Raw genomic sequence first — 17,080 nt, forward strand, 5'->3', positions numbered from 1 at the left:
TGAAACTATGCCCCCTAGTTCTATATTGTCCCATGAGGGAAATAGCCACAAAGTGTCTACCCCATCAAGTCCCTCAAAATCTTGTATGTTCAGTAAGACCACCTCTCATTCTTCTAAACCCCAATGAAATATGGTCAATCTGTTCAACCTTTCCTAATAAAAGAAACCCTTCATCCCAGGAATCAACGTAGTGAACCTTTGAACTGCCTCCAATGCAGGTATATTGTTCCTTAAATAAGGAGACTAAAACAATATGCAGTACTCCAGGTGCGGTTTCACCAATGGCCTGTGCAGTTGTAACAAGACTTCCCTACTTTTACCCCATCCCCTTTGCAATAAAGATTAATGTTGCATTTGCGTTCCTAATTAATTGTTGTACCTAAATGCTAACTTTTTGTGTTTCATGTATGAGGACACCAGATCTCTCTAAACCTCAGCATTCTCTAGACTATTTAAAAAATTTTCATCTTTCGTGCCAAAGTAGATAACCTCACATTTTCCCACATTATACTGCTACTTTGCCTACTCACTTAACCTATCTTTGTGCAGACTCTTTGCGTCCTTCTCACAACTTGTTTTCCCACCTATTTTTATATGGTCAGCAAATTTGGCTACAATATACTTGGTCTCTTCATCAAAGTTATTACCATAGAGTGTAGATAGTTGAGGCTCTAGCACTGATTCCTGTTGTACCCCACTAGTTGCAGTTTGCCAACCTGAAAATGACACTTTTATCCCGATTCTCTGGTATTAGTTAGCCAATCCTCTATCCATGCTAATATATTACCTCCATCACCACAGGCTTTTCTGCAGTTATGTGGCACCTTATTAAATGTATTTTGGAAACTCAAATATTCTATATCTACAGATTCACGTCAGAACATGTCCTAATCATTATCAGATTTTCTTTAATGTCCCTGCAGTCACATAATTTCCATTTCAAACAACAGATTTTGACCTAACCACAGTCTGTCTGGTATTCAGAACTATTTCAACATCTTGTCATATTATACTTAGATCAATTATTATTTGGTAGAAAACTTGATGATGTTTTAACCACTGCTGGCGGTGAACATGTTGAAATTAAAATGGTTTCACTTGTATACTATCTTAGTAAAACACAAATGCACCGACCACTCAACTGGGATTGGTAAGCTTAAGTGTGGGTTCTTTGCTCATGAAGATTAAATAGCATATGTACAGTCCTGAAGAGCTCTTGATAACAGACCTTACGTGGATGACTACACACTACAGACTAGCTATCATGTTGTCCATTTCCTAGCTGGTGATGTACATAAATCATAGCTGCATCTACTGAGAGGTGTACTACAACAGGTAGAATATGTGAAGCAGTTCAAACCCAAAGGCCTCTCATGCATCAATTTCATAATCTAGCCTTGAGTTCCTTTTTCAAGTTGGTAGGATTGCTTTGAGGAGATATTCAAATGTGACACTAACTCACTGAAGTCTTCAGACAATGGAGGAATGTCGTACCCAAGATAAGCCATACATTTATGTAACTTGGCCTGAAAGGTGCCATTCATGGTGAGGTTTGTTTGTGTATGGGTTTTTGCTATTATTTTTCCACCCACACTATGTGACACTCCTTTCCCTTTCTTAACAAGTTGTGTTTCAATCATTACCTAGGTGAGGTTGCATCTTATGTATACGTAAGTAATGGAATGGGGATCAGCCCAGTTTCTTTTGCTTATCCTGTTTTTCGCCGCCCTTAGATTAGAATCCTGTTGTGTCACTTTGACCTTCCTTGGTGTAGATGATGGTGCCAGTCACCATGACAGCTACTGGCAATGTGTGCCCACGTACTCCACTGGGAAGGAGGTCATGTTCTAAGAGGCTGCAGATGTCAGCAGTGACCTGCTATGGAGAGCCTGAGCCTCCCAACGCACTGGTACTAAAATTGTTGAGAGTGCAATTTCTCTGCCTGTGGACCCTCTTAGGGGGCCTTGCCTCCTTGAATCTGGATCTCTGTGGAGTGGCATAAAGGAGAGGTGTATCGACACAGAGTAAAGGGTGAAGGGAACACTGTAGATCTAATCGCGAATCCGAGTCCTTTATTCAGTTCCCCTTGGGAACGGCTATAAGCCTCTCTCAACATTTTAACTTTCTGACACCAATTCCAAATCCCCTCAGACCATATTTACAATTCCCACATTTTAGTTTTTCACTAAGCATCTAACTTTCTAAAGTTGTACAAGTAAGCCTTAGTCATCCACATCAGCATCTTTAGCTTAAAAGGTAATCAAAGATTTTTCCCAATCGTGTGTATACAATCTTAAATTGAAATGAATATAATTACATTCACATTTCCATACTTCTATGCAACTTAGAAATAAACTTCCCAGTCATGGATTACGAACTCAAAAGTGTCAAATTTTTCCGTGATATTCCCAGGTCTCTCATTTCTTGCTATAAGGCTATAATTCCAAAGACTCTTGTCAGTGGTAATTGGACAATTTGTTAATATGGCTACAGTTACTGCTGTGTTAGCAATTTTATATTTTGTTAATTGCATTAAGGGTAGAATGCTTCTTCTAACTAACAGTTTTGTAAAACTTAGTAGTTTTTATGTTATATGGTGCCAAACACTCTTCTGCAGGCTAATTACTGTAATATTCAAAAATACATGTGTTAAAGCAATATGTTACATGTGAGGTTACAACAATAGCTCTCATTTGTTAATAGTCACCAGGTACATGTTGTGTTAATATAAAAGTGATTACACAAAATACAGATCCTATGAAGATTCAACATTTGGTAGAATCATCTTTTAAATCAATCACACAAATAACAGCGTACATTGGCAATAAAGTGTAATCCTCGTGACACCAAGTGTCTGGACTTTTCTGATAAACATGACTCATAGTTATTTTATTCTTATGTTTTATTCTTATGTTCAGATTCAATATCCCTGGCCAAAATTGAACACAATATTCTACGTTTGACATAACTATTGTGTTTTATGCATCAGAGATATGCAGAGATGATATAGTAGATTTTATGTGTGTACAGGAGTTTTATTCAATGTTATAAAATGTCTGCTCTCATGCTTACAGCAGCTTGCCTTAGTTTAGTTTCTTTATCTAAGTGACCATACCTAGGTTTAACTAATCAAACACAGTGAGCAGTCAACATTCAGTAGACACATATAATTGAAAATTAAACATTACATCTTTTCCCCTTGTGAAACTATAAGACATTATTTGAAATTAAATCATCCCAAAAAAAACAAACATATGTACATTGAGTTAATTCTTAGAATTCAGCTTATCCATTTGCTCTAAGTACAGAAATAATCTTTGAGATATGTGATGAAGGCACTGAGATCTACAAATTTGAGGTTGCAGTTCTGCATGATTAACTCAATGAGGCAGATGATCAACATTACAGTCACTCATCGGAAATGAAAATGCATCCTCATAATCGCACTCCTTGAAATATCATGGTCTGCTCATTATCAAGCATCTTGCATTCCACATTGTGCTATCATCCAACAGATAACTTGGTATTGTGCAGCTGCTTGATCTGCTTTGGTCTTGATAGAGATTATGCAAGTTTGTGGTTGTGGTTTGGCCATTTGATGCAAATCTCCAACTTCAAGTTGTGGTTTTCTTGTGTGTGTTCGCTTGTTGATGTACACTTTTGCTTTATCTTGTTGATTTACAATTCCTTATGCTTGTGCTCTGACACTCTCATTGGATAGCAGTGATGGCTAAAGAATGGTCAGTGGCATGCAAACATTATGACCAGTCATAAGTTGGTCTGGTGTCTTTTCAGTCAGAGGGTGTGGAGTGGATTGAAGTGGGATGTGAACAGATTGTTCAACTGTTTTCCCCTCCAACATACTAGCTCTCAGACTGTCCTTTGTCACCCTGTTGAATCGTTTGGCACCATCGTTTGATTGCTGGTTGTATTGCAATGTCAGATGGTAGTGAATTCCGTGGCTTGCTAGGAACTCCATGGATTGACTGAAAAAAAACTGCAGTCCATTTTATAAACAATTTGTTTAGAATGTTAATAACTAAAGTGGTGATTATGGAATTTATTGTAGCAATTCTGGCCATTTGCTATGTAAATCATGAAGAACAAGCAAAAAACATGTATTGCTAGGGGCTTCTTACACTTCTCCAAAATTATCTGCTGTGAGAGTAGATGATTTAAAAAAATATTTTTGGGGAATACGGTGTTATTCTGTGAAGGAGACCATGTTTCTGTGTGTGTGTGTGTGTGTGTGTGTGTGTGTGTGTGTGTGTAAATGATTTAAGTAAGCTGGGGAAAGGTTGCTGGAGATTATCTGGGGGCTTTAAACCATGAAATGGATAGAGGCATTAGGTTTGAGGTACGTGTGAATAGTTTAGATCTAACATTTGCATTTTTAGGTAAGTTGAGAGTTTGCTGAATATCAAAAGGAAATCAGAGGTCCCAAGAAACATGTTTGCATCTTGCAGGAGTCCCATAGGTAAATAGAAGGGCTGTTATATTTTATTGACTCGAAAGCAAAGACCAAATGGAAGCATATAAAATTTTCTATTTTGAAGGATTTGAGTTTCAAAGAGGTGTGAGGTCAATGGAACATGAGATGAAAAGGGGAAAAGGGTATTTTAGAGTTACTGTAGCTGGGAGCTATAGCTGTTGAGCTGGAGCTATGAGATGTAGCTGTTGGTTGAGCTGAGCTGGGTGCTGTTAGCTCTAGGCTAGGAGAAGATGCTGTTTGAATCAGCTATCCAGTCAAGCCAGAGAAGTCTTGGGCTGCAAAAAGCAGTCTTGGATCGCCACAGTAAAGTGGAAGAGAGTTAGAGGTCATGTGGTATGCCTTAATTAAAGCTACAGCAGTTTGCCTTGGGTAATATTACTGGATTTTTATAGTTAAACATCTAAAAGGCAGTATTGCCTGGAAGGTGTTTAATTGAGGGTCTGACCAAGTAGTGAGACTTTTTTGGGGAATGTTTTATAAGACTAACTTTAACTGTTTAATAGTAATCTTTTGTGCTTAAGTTTTCTTTTCTTCTTGTTGATCAGGATTTTCCATGCCCGCTGGCGATAGGTGTGTTTCATGGCGTGAGCGGACAATATGGTGCGATCGGTTTCACGACGGCATGAAACCAGTTTGCGATTGTACAGTCAGCCCACTAATGGCAGGCCATGTTTCCCACCATCAGACGTCAGAAATCTCATTGTAATACATCTGCATATCATTATTAGGCCAGCCTGCCGAAATCATCCACCCTGCTCCCCACCCGCTGGATCATCCCCCCTCATCAGCAGGAAAACACGCTGACGTGTTTCACAACTGCACCTAAACGACGTGCAGCTGATGGGCTGCACTTCGCTCGGGACCTTAAGGTTTGTTTGCCTACCTTGCTTCGGTCAACACTTGCAATCATCAGTGCCAGGCTTCACAGAGAGCACCACACCACTTTTAGGGGGGCTCACGGTAGGTCTCTACCTACCAGATCAGCCATATGTGGGTGGCTTTTCAATGGCTGCAGGGTTAGGCAAAGGGGAAGAAGTGGTCTCAGGCAAGGGAAGAGGCTGCAGGACGAGAGCTATACTGGGGAAGGAGGGTAACCCAGGATGTGTGTGCGACCGTATGTTGATCTGTGCATGTGGCCTCGAGTTGGTGAGGGCTCAGGAGGCAGTCTCCAGAGGAGATGAGGCCATGTGAAGGGTATGTGTGTGAGAATGGGTGGTGATGTCCCTTGATCTGATAGTGAGTGAGATGCCAGTGAATGTGTGATGGGCTTGAGTGTGCGAGTTTAGAATGCTGAGATGGTTACCATACCTGGCTACACAGACGATCCTCTTTCTGCATTGGATGGCTAACCTCTTCCATGCAGCATTGGCACTCTTCATCACCACTGCTTCTGCCTCCCTGGTTGATCACACCGCTGCCCTTTCTACGGCCAGAGTTGGGGTAGAGGACATCACAGCAGGCCACCACGGTGTCTAAAAGGCATTCCAGTGATGTGTCACTAAACCTGGGGGCTGCAGTCTTTTTGCCTTTCGTGGACATCTCTGCAATAGTCCTGGGGTGAAAGCACTGAGATGTGTGTGCACATTTGGACTTTAAATATGGTGCCCAGCATGATGAAGCAGCGAGGTGATGGCATGGTGGGTGAATGAGACCCTGCCCACCATCGAAATGGCATGTTTACTAGGAATGTATAACTAATGCGAAGGGTTTGGGATGATACTGCATGAAAACCCACCACTGGCCAGCGGGTAAAAAAATCGCATTATCCACCCACTGTTCCTCTTAGTGTAAATCTAGGATGATTCTGCCCATTAATAAAACTTTCACTTTTAACTTTTAACATCCCAAAAATGTTGCAGGACCTCTTGCTTCTGAGATCAATGATATCTTCTCGTTTTCAGAATACCAAAAAAATGATCTGGTCCCAAGCCAAGTTTCCCTCTGTGATTTGGTTTGTGCAGCATCTAATATCGGCTGTGGTCATAATGCTGCTTGGGCCGGAATTTTATGGCCCCTACTACTGGCGGGAATTTTCGGCCCCACCAAACTCAATGGACTTTTGAATGGCTCACCTCATTTTATGGCCCTGCCCTCGTTGCCTCAGGACCATAAAATTCCACCGTTGGAATCGTTGCTATGGCTTTGTTGGCCATGGGGTTGGTTGGTGCAGGACGCGATTCAGCTGATTTCTCAATGAGCATACAAACTACACAGTTTCCAATGAACTCTTTTATACAGTGAGATGTTGCTAGCCACCAGACTGCCTCATGGGATCATTGTTTCCTCTTAACAACACCTGGATGTCTTTCATGGACAAGATGCTATTGGGATAAATGCTCAAATTCCACATGTGATACAGTTGTCATCAAACAATAAGAGTTAATTGTGTACTCTGTAGTACGGGGCCAGTCCTTCCTCAATTTCACAAGGTCACTTGGTTTTTAGATACTTCCTTATTTTCTGCAGTGCGCTGTCTGATGCCGATTCTACCTTCAACTCATTTCACGTAACAAGATTTGGCTGCATGTGCTATCACTGCAGTAGTCTTCAACATCACAAATCCCTTCACTGTTGTTAATATTGTCTGTGATTGGAGTATGGCTAAGTATGTCAGTTACTTGGTTGCGTGAACTGGCAAGACACTCGACCTGGAAGTTGTACTGGTGAAGATAATCTGACCATCTCTCGAGGTTAGTGACCAGATCCTGACGTGGCTAACAATGTAGTCAATGCTTGGTGATTGGTGCATTGAGTGAACTTTCTACCGTAGAGGTATATGTGCTGATGTTCACAAATATAGATGCAGACTCATACCTGTTCTCCCGTAGTGGTTTTGTGTTTGGTTTCTGACAATGCATATGATGCATAAGCAATTAGTTGTTCGCTTCCTACAATGTACTGTGTTACAGATCGTGGTGGGAGGATTGCACGGTCAATTCCAGCCCCACTTCTCCTCAGGTCGCAACAATAGTTTAAATGTTTAATTCACTCACAAAACTGGCCAATTGTCACATTTGGTATGGTTATTCCCAGCATAAAAAGACTCTAACCAGGCTTCTTTTAGTAAACAAAAAAAAAAAAAATTATTTATTATAAAACAAATTTCTTTTTAAAAACAAGTTAATAAACTGATTAACATACAAGTTGTAGTTTAGAAGTGTAACGATTTTCCCCCTTTCAAAATGAAATATATTTGAACCCCCATACACACACACAAACACAAAACAGGACAAAACAAACAGTCCCCTACAGAGGCTGGAGCATGGAAAGTTTCTGCTGGGCTCCACAGCAGGAAATGTTCCTGCTTCCCGCTCCCCTCACGGGACTTAGGCCCGGAGTGAAAAATCCCAGCCATAGTCTTTTGTGTTGCGCAAGGACTAGGCTCAATATCCACAGTGATGAGTCTATTCGCTCAGTGATAACATCTGTGTCAAGCTGTTTCAGCTCCTGTGACACTTTGGCACAAATTGCAAATAGAAACCATCTCAAATTTTGTGAAACTGACTGAGTTGATGTGTTGACACCAGGAGCATGACAGTACCCCTTAATTTCCCGAAACCCAGTAAATAGGGAAGTTACTGGCATGTATAGTCTGTGTCAGCGATCATGTTAATGTGTGCTCAGGTGGGGTCTTCAAGTTTGAAGCCAAGTCTATCGAAAAGGCTTATACCCATAGCCTCTGACTGTGTAGAACATGAACCTGACTAGGTTGACGTTTTTGTAGTGTACTGGAACAGTGATCATTCCCAAAACCAGAATAATAGAGTCATCATAAGTTTGAAGAGTGCCCTTCGCAGGAGTGTGAAAGTTGTGAAAAAATATCAATGGTATTGTTTATTGCTCAATACAACCAACATCGATGGAAAACTACACTGAGATGCCCGTGATCTCAGCTGAGCATTCATTAAAATAACCTAGTGCTTTCCCATTTAATGGTATACACATGCCGTACTTCACTCTCAGGAAGGGACTCCTCCATGTGTTGAACCAATGAAGTCCTCTTCTTCGACCTGCACAGCTTTGGAAAATGATTCCTCCTTAAGCATGAATCGCACTTTTTCCCTCCAGCTGAACATAGCATTGTAAATCAATGAGCACTTCCACAATTTGGGAACATACCTGAGGGTATTTGACCATGATGAGCTCTCTGGTATCTCTGGTAGAATGTATTTTGTTCGATTATCACACTTTTCTTTCTCCCAAAATATTTTTCAAGAGCACTTACTGCCTTATCAAATGTAGATGTATCTTCTGTGGGCTACTCAAATATTCACTTCTTGGGGGTCACTGCTATATCCGGAATGTTCATCCCTATAGTGAGCAAGCAGGCCTTGAACCCCAAAATCCATTGATCCCACAGCATGGTTGGATCCCCAGCAAAGAAAAGAATGGTGCTAGAGCCGGTATAATGAAACATTTCTCCATCATCCTCTTTGTCATTTGTTGTGTGTTTTACTTCAGAGATATGCAGAGATGATACACTAGAATTTATCAGTTTACAGGAGTTTTTTCAATGCTTTAAAATGTCTGCACTCATGCTCACAGCTGCTTGCCTCAGTTTAGTCTCTTTTTCTAAGTGACCACACCCAGACTTAATTAATCATACACAGTGAGCAGTCAACATATAATCAAAAACCAAACAATTGAACACTACAATAACCAGTGTTTTATAAAGGTTCAGTATACCTTCCTTGCATTTGCACTCTAGCGGTTCAAGAAGGCAGCTCACCACCACCTTCTCAAGGGCAATTAGGGATGGGCAATAAATGCTGTCCTGAATATTTTTAAAAACTCCTCGATTAATAAAGCCAAGGATCACATATGCTTCATCAGCAGAATTCTTAACTTGTCCTGCCGCATTGTGTAGCTGCACCCCACGTCTCTGTTCCTGAGCTCCTTTAAAGTGGTTTGATTTTATTTATATTGCCTCTTTAATTCTTCCAGCCAAAATGTTTCACTTCACACTTCTCTGCAAGAAATTTTATCTGGCATGTATCTGCTCATTTCATCAGTTTGTCTATGTCCTCCTGAAGTCTGTTGATATTCTCCTTGTTTACTGCATTTCCGAGTTTCATGTCATCTGAAAGTGTGCTCTGCATATCCAAGTGCAGGTCATTAACATATATTAAATGAAAAGGTGTTCCTAATACCAACCCCTGGGGAATCTCTACTGTGTACTTCCCTCCCAGTCTGAAAAATATGCAACAAGAGTCTGCTTCCTGTCCCTTAAGCAATTTATTTTCCATGCTGCCACTGACACTTTATTTTGCTAACATTTCCAGTATGTGGTAATTTGTCAAATGCCTTTTGCAAGTCTATTTATGCAACACCAATTGCAGTATCCTCGTCAACCCTCTGATACTTTATCAAATAACTATAATATAGCAGAGGCATTTAACAACACTCCACAAATATAAAATTACTTTTCAGTGATAATTATTATTCATTTCATCATGAAAAAAATCCAGTTACACTTGATTGAACATAGTATAATTTTTGGTGGGTTTCTAACAGCGATGTGAGCGCAGAAAAGAAGTTCTTGACACATCAGCTGATGTCACTGATTGCTGGATCTGGAGAAGTGAATAGCGGTTGAGGCCATCATGTAGCATGCAGCAGGGCAGTGCGTGACAGACTGCAACTGAGGATTTCCACCTTAAGCTGCCCATGCACTAAGTCCTAACATCACGGTCAGTTCCAGAGTGGCAATAATGGTGAATGCTAACAATTGTTAAACTCCCCTGCAAAATCCAGGCTGTTAAGTTCTCAATCGTCCCCTTCTTTGAGCTGTGTCTTTCTTATCGCCGGTATATCAAAGTCCCATGTAGCAACTTGTGCCTGCAGCTCATCAACCTTATTTACACATTTTGTATATTTACACACATGCACCCCAAACCCATCTTGTCCCCTGTTTGATCTCTACGATTCCTGGACTATTTGTTTATTATTGTCTCTCCCGGTCATTTGTGAACCTTGTATCTCCTCTCTAATGTTTCATCCTGGTATCCACCCGCTACAGAATTAGGTTAAACTATCCCCACAACACTAGTCAACCTTCCTGTGAGGACATTGATCTTAGACCTGTTGAGGTGCAACCCATTTAACTTGACCAGACCCCTCCTGTGCCAGACCTGTTGTAGGTACTCTTTAGTGGTGATTTTTAGTAAAAAAAATCATTCATTCTCAGACTAAACTTACTGAATAAAGTAACTTGGCCAAAAGAAGCCATCTTAGAAGTAACATGTGATTCCTTGACAGTATTTTATATTTTTTTTTGCAATACTGATAATGAATTAGGCATCAGATGATTTCAAGATAGTGAAGCTCACTTAATTTTAATTGAAGACAATAGATATATCAAGTTGCTTTAAAAGGCTGGACTAGATTAATACTTTTTTTTTTGCAAAAATATACTTTATTCATAAATCTTCAAAAACATTTCGAACCATTTCAAATCACCATTACAAAAATACAAACAGGTTCAACTTTTACAACATGAAATACAAGGTGTATCAGAACAAACAATGAATATTTCAATCATTGGCAGACATACATTTTAATCTGTACAGCCTGAGGGGCTCTTTACAGTCCCCAGCCCCCCAGTGCACTGTGGCAGAAAGGTCTTAGGCAGCGACCCTTCTCCATTGCGCCTTTGCGGCGGCTGACCCAAGCTTAACTGTGTCCCTCAGCACGTAGTCCTGGACCTTGGAATGTGCCAGTCTGCAACACTCGGTCGGGGACCACTCTTTGTGCTGGAAAGCCAACAAGTTTCGGGCAGACCAAAGAGTGTCTTTCACCGAGTTGATGATCCTCCAGCTGCAGTTGATGTTTGTCTCGGTGTGTGTCCCTGGGAACAGCCCGTAGAGCACAGAGTCCTATGTCACAGAACTGCTCGGGACGAACCTCGACAGAAACCACTGCATCTCTCTCCAGACCTTCTTCGCAAAGACACAATCTACAAGGAGGGGAACAACGGTCTCTTCCCCACCACAGTCACCTCGAGGGCAACGTGCAGAGGGGGTGAGACTCCTGGCGTGTAGGAAGGATCTTACAGGGAGGGCCTTTCTCACCACCAGCCAAGCTACATCTTGGTGTTTGTTGGAAAGTTCTGGTGATGAGGCATTCTGCCAAATGACTTTGTCAGTCTGCTCAGGGAACCATCCCGCAGGATCCACCATCTCCTCTTCCCTCAGGGCCTTTAAGAAGTTACGTGCCGACCACTGCCTGATGGACTTGTGGTCGAAGGTGTTTCTCTGCATAAATTTTCTCACGAGGGACAGGTGGTACGGCACGGTCCAACTACTTGGAGCGTTGCGCGGCAGCATGGCCAGACCCATCCTTCGCAACACCGGGGACAGGTAGAACCTCAGCATGTAGTGACACTTGGTGTTTGCATACTGAGGGTCTATGCACTGCTTGATGCAGCCGCACACAAAGGTGGCCATCAGTATGAGGGCGATGTTGGGCACGTTTTTTCCCCCTTTATCTAGAGGCTTGTACATCGTGTCCCTGCGGACACGATCCATTTTCAACCTCCAGATAAAGCGGAAGATGGCTCGGGTGATCGTCACCACACAGGAGTGTGGAATGGGCCAGACCTGCGCCACGTACAGCAACAGCGAGAGTGCCTCACACCTGATGACCAGGTTCTTACCCGCAATGGAGAGGGAGCGTCGCTCCCACATGCCCAGTTTCCTTTCCACCATAGACACTCGCTCCTTCCAGTTTCTAACGCGTGCCCCGGTCCCTCCGAACCATACCTCCAGCACCTTCAGGCCATCAGCCCTGACAGTGAAGGGGACAAAGGATCGGTCAGCCCATTTCCCAAAGAACATGGCCTTGCTCTTCCCACGATTTACCTTGGCTCCCGAGGCCAGTTCGAACTAGTCGCAGATGTGGATAAGTCTGTGCACCGACAGCGGATCCGAGCAGAAGACGGCGACATCGTCCATGTACAGGGAGACTTTGATCTGAGTGCCTCCACTACCTGGGATCATCACTCCTCTTATGCCCGGATCCTTCCTGATGGACTCAGCAAAGGGTTCTATGCAACACACGAAAAGAACAGGCGAGAGAGGGCAGCCCTGCCTGACTCCAGATTTAATAGGAAAGCTATCTGATTCCCACCCATTGATTGAGACTGCACTACTGACGTTAGTGTAGAGCAGTTGGATCCAATTGCGAATTCCCTCCCCAAACCCCATTTTGGAGAGCACATCCACCATGTAGGTGTGCGATATTCTGTCAAAGGCCTTCTCCTGATCCAGGCTGATGAGGCAGGTATCCACACCCCTGTCCTGTATGTAGGCAATCGTATCCCTGAGCAGCACGAGGCTGTCAGAGATCTTCCTGCCCGGCACAGTGCAGGTCTGGTCAGGGTGGATCACCAATTCCAGAGCGGATTTGACCCGATTGGCAATGACCTTGGACAGAATTTTATAGTCCACATTCAACAGTGAAATGGGTCGCCAATTTCTAATTTCCTCCCTTTCCCCCTTGTGCTTGTAGATGAGGGTGATAATGCCTTTCCTCATGGATTCTGACATACTGCCGGCCAGGAGCATACTCTCGTACACTTCTAGCAGGTCTGGGCCGATCCAGTCCCACAGAGCCGAATACAACTCCGCCGGCAAGCCGTCGCTTCCGGGAGTTTTACTCTTCTCGAAGGACTCAAGGGCCTCAGTCAGTTCGTCAGGAGTTAGCGCTTTGTCCAGACTCTCCCGTGTACTGTCATCTAAGACCTCCATGATAGAGGACAGGAAGGACTGGGAGGCTGTGCTGTCTGTGGGCTTCACGTCATACAATCCAGCATAGAAGGATTTGCTAATCCTCAAAATGTCAGATTGCAATGACTTTACTGAGCTGTCTTCTTCCTTCAGGCTGCTGATCACAGAGCTCTCTCTGTGTACCTTTTGGAAGAAGAAACGTGAGCAAATCTCATCCTGCTCCACGGAGCGGACTCTGGAACCGAAGATGATCTTGGAGGCCTCCGAGGCAAAGAGCGAGGCTTGCTGGCTCTTCACCTCTTGGAGTTCCTCCTTGATATCGAACCCCATCGACCGCAGCCAGAGCAGATTCTGCATGTTTTCTGGAGTCGGGACATTTCCCTCTGTTCCTTTATAGCTTTCTGGGTGCCTTTGAGGACGAAAAACCTCTTGATGTTTCCCTTGATCGCTTCCCACCAGTGTGTCAGTGACTCAAAGTGTGGTTTCATGGTTCTCCAACCTTTGTAATCCCTCTTGAGCTCCTCAATGTTCTCTGGGGTCAGCAGTTTCACGTTTAGCTTCCATGCCCCCCTGCCAACCCTCTGGTCCTTCTCTAAGTGACAGTCAGCCAGTAGGAGGCAGTGGTCAGAGAAGAACACCGGCTTGACGTCGGTGGATCTGACTATGAATGCATGGGACACAAACAGGAAATCTATCCTGGAACAGACGGACCCGTCAGGCCGCGACCAGGTGTATCTACGCTGCGCTCCATCTGCAGGGTTGCTGATGACGTCGTGCAGCTTGGCATCCTTTACTGTTTCCATCAGGGAGCTGGATGTAGCATCCAATCTGCTGTTGGCCCTGCCGGATCGTCCAGCCGCATCGATGATGCAGTTGAAGTCACCGCCCAGAATGACCGGCCTGGAGGTTGCCAGCAGCAGTGGGAGCTGCTGAAAAACCTCCAGCCGCTCAGCCCCTTGTGACAGGGCGTAGACGTTAATTAACCGGAGTGGAGCATTCTTGTACATTACGTCTGCTACGAGGAGGTGCCTGCCCACCACTTCCTTAACCTGGGAGACAGTGAAGCTGCCTCCCCGCAGCAAAATCCCCAGGCCGGAGGACCAGATCAATGGCCCATGGGACCACCATCGTGACCATTGCCTGTAGGAGCTGAAGTGCGGTATCGCACACTCCTGTAGAAACAGCAGGTCAGCTTTGACCTTGGCAAGGTAGTCCAAGGTCGCAACACATCGCATAGTAGATTTAATGCTACGCACATTTATGGATACAATCTTTACACCCATTTTAAAGCAGTTAGTCGCTTACCAAACCTGTTGTCTCTGAGAGTCCCAGACCTTTGGTCTGCTCCTTCATGCCCGTGGTGTGCTCAAATTGCTTCACTTGGGATGGGCTGAGGAAAGCGTCCTGAATCTCCCCATTGGAGATGTTCTGCTCGGGTGGCATCTGGGGGTCCGTGCAGAGAATGGGGTTTGAAATGTCCTCTTTTGGAGAAGCTTCTCCAATCCTCTCCCCCTCTGGGATGTTGCTGCTCCCAGCTTCCCGGAGCTGGGGTGCGCTGAGCGCCTCACTGCTCCCAGATTCCTGGGGCTGTGGTACACTGGCCTCTTCGGGTTGTGGGCAAAGTTGGGGTGTGCTGGTCTCCTCATTGTCTCCAATGTTCTGGAGCTTGGGTGTCTCATCCTGCAACTCCCTAGCGTTTTGCCGCTTCTTCTGTTGGTGCCGCCCTTGCACTTCTTCGTCCGAAGAGCTGCTGCTCTTGTTATCCGTGTCGGATAGGAGACGCCTCTTGACTCTTGTCTGGGAAGTGGCTTGGTTTCTTTTTAGCCCCTTCTTCCTTTTGGCTCTCTTCACCAGCTGCCACTCCCCCTGCTGCTTTCCCACTGCTGCCTCCTCCTCCTCCGTTGATTCACTCTCCTGAGGAGTGGGAGGTTCAGGGGGCAGTGCTGTTGATTGGCTGTCTGTTGCCCCAATCTTATCCTCCACCTTGTCTCTCTCTGTGTCCTCCTTTGTCCCATTGTTCTCCCTGGGGGCCTTGGTGGTTGGAGTGACACGAGGTATTTCTTCTGCTTCCCCCTCGTTGGCTTTGGCTGCCTGTGCATAAGTACGGCAACGTTTGGGGCATGTCCTGTAGAGGTGACTTGCCTCGCCACACAGGTTGCAGCACTTAGCCTGTTTACAATCTTTTGTCTGGTACCCTTCCGTTTTGCAGTTCTTGCAGAGGACAGCACTGCAATTGGCCGCCACATGACCAGACTTGCCGCATGAGCGACAATGTTTGGGTTGCCCAGCATAGACAAGGTAACCACGGCTTCCCCCAATAGCGAATCTGGAAGGGGGGTGGAAAACGGCTCCCTTACCGTCGGTCTTGAGCGTTACCTTAACCTGGCGTTTACATGTCCAGATCCCCAAATTATCTTTAACTTCAGTGCAGCTCCCAACCTTATCGAAGTACCTGATAAGGAAGGTGAGCACGTCAGCAACAGGGACGTAGGGGTTGTACAGATGCACCGTCGCAACCCGTTCTCGATGCAACGGTAGAGCAAAAAGTTGCTCTGCCGTCAGGATATTCATTTCTGGCAGGTCTTTCTTTTCCCCAAACACCTTCAGGAGTTTGACACAAGCTGCCACGTGCTTGAAGGTCACATCAAAGAAACCAGCGCTGGGGAAATCCTGTAGGCAGTAGATCTCCGCAGCCTCGAAACCACACAGCTTGAATAGGATCCTCTTAGTGAAGAAGGTCCTATCCATTCCTGATCCTTGCTCGCTACCCTTCACCATGACTCGGATGGTGTTAGGTACCCCATGGTAAGGGGTTTGACTGGTTATAGCCATTGCTCTTTCCCTGGCAGAAACGCGATGAAGGTCTCTCCCCTGCCAGGTGGATTAGATTAATACCCGTTTGAAAATAAATATTTCAACAAAATACATGACACTGCAATTTTTGAAAAACATCTATGTTCAACATAATTACTGCATATACCTTACAGTGATGAAATGTATAAGTTAATGTTGAAATGTGTAATATCAAAATATCATGCAATTTGCCTTTTAATGACAGTATGCCTTTTAAAGATTTAACCCTTGAGAGAATTATTAGTTCACCTTTTATAAGTATACAACCTCAGCTGTATTGTGTTACTTTTTTAAGTCTTTACATTTAAATTAAGATTAATTTGCTAGAATTACTTTTGTTGTTTAAAACAAATAAGTCAAATCTGCACTATTAGAATGTATGTAACTATGGAAACAACAGGTAGGACCACTGGTAAGCTGAGACCTTGATCCATCAACTCACATGAAGATAAAACGCAGGTTAAAGCAGTGCGATTAAAGTGGTTCAAGAGGGAAGACTTCATACTCCTGGGGCACTGGGGACAGCATAAGAATGTTTGAAAGGATTCCAGTTGGAATCAACCCAATTCACCTGTGTATTCATTTTAACTCTCAGGTTTTGAACAAGACTTTAAACCCACAAGGTAAGATGAGACCTTTCAGATAGTGAATTGAAAGGGATTTTATTGAAAGAAAAGTATAAATTAGTACAGAGTTTTCATATAAAATTATGGAATTATAATAGAGTTAGTTAAATCAAAATATATAAGCACCATACATCAATACAATTAAACCTTCTCAGAAGTATCATTCTATACTAAACTGATTTCAAGAACATAACCCAAAACATGGAGTATACTTATCTCATCCATAAGATCTCTATGACTCTTGACAGGTGATCAACTCCATGAAAGCATGTATCTTCTTCTTTCTTTTGGATAAGTATCTTCAGTCAGAATACTACCAGCTAACGGTGCCTCTGGAGATGGGATTTTTAGCCCCTAGAGAAGGCTCAAAACCCTCCATATTC

The sequence above is a fragment of the Carcharodon carcharias genome, chromosome 2, assembly GCF_017639515.1.
Source record: "Carcharodon carcharias isolate sCarCar2 chromosome 2, sCarCar2.pri, whole genome shotgun sequence".
NCBI classification, from domain to species: Eukaryota; Metazoa; Chordata; class Chondrichthyes; order Lamniformes; family Lamnidae; genus Carcharodon; species Carcharodon carcharias.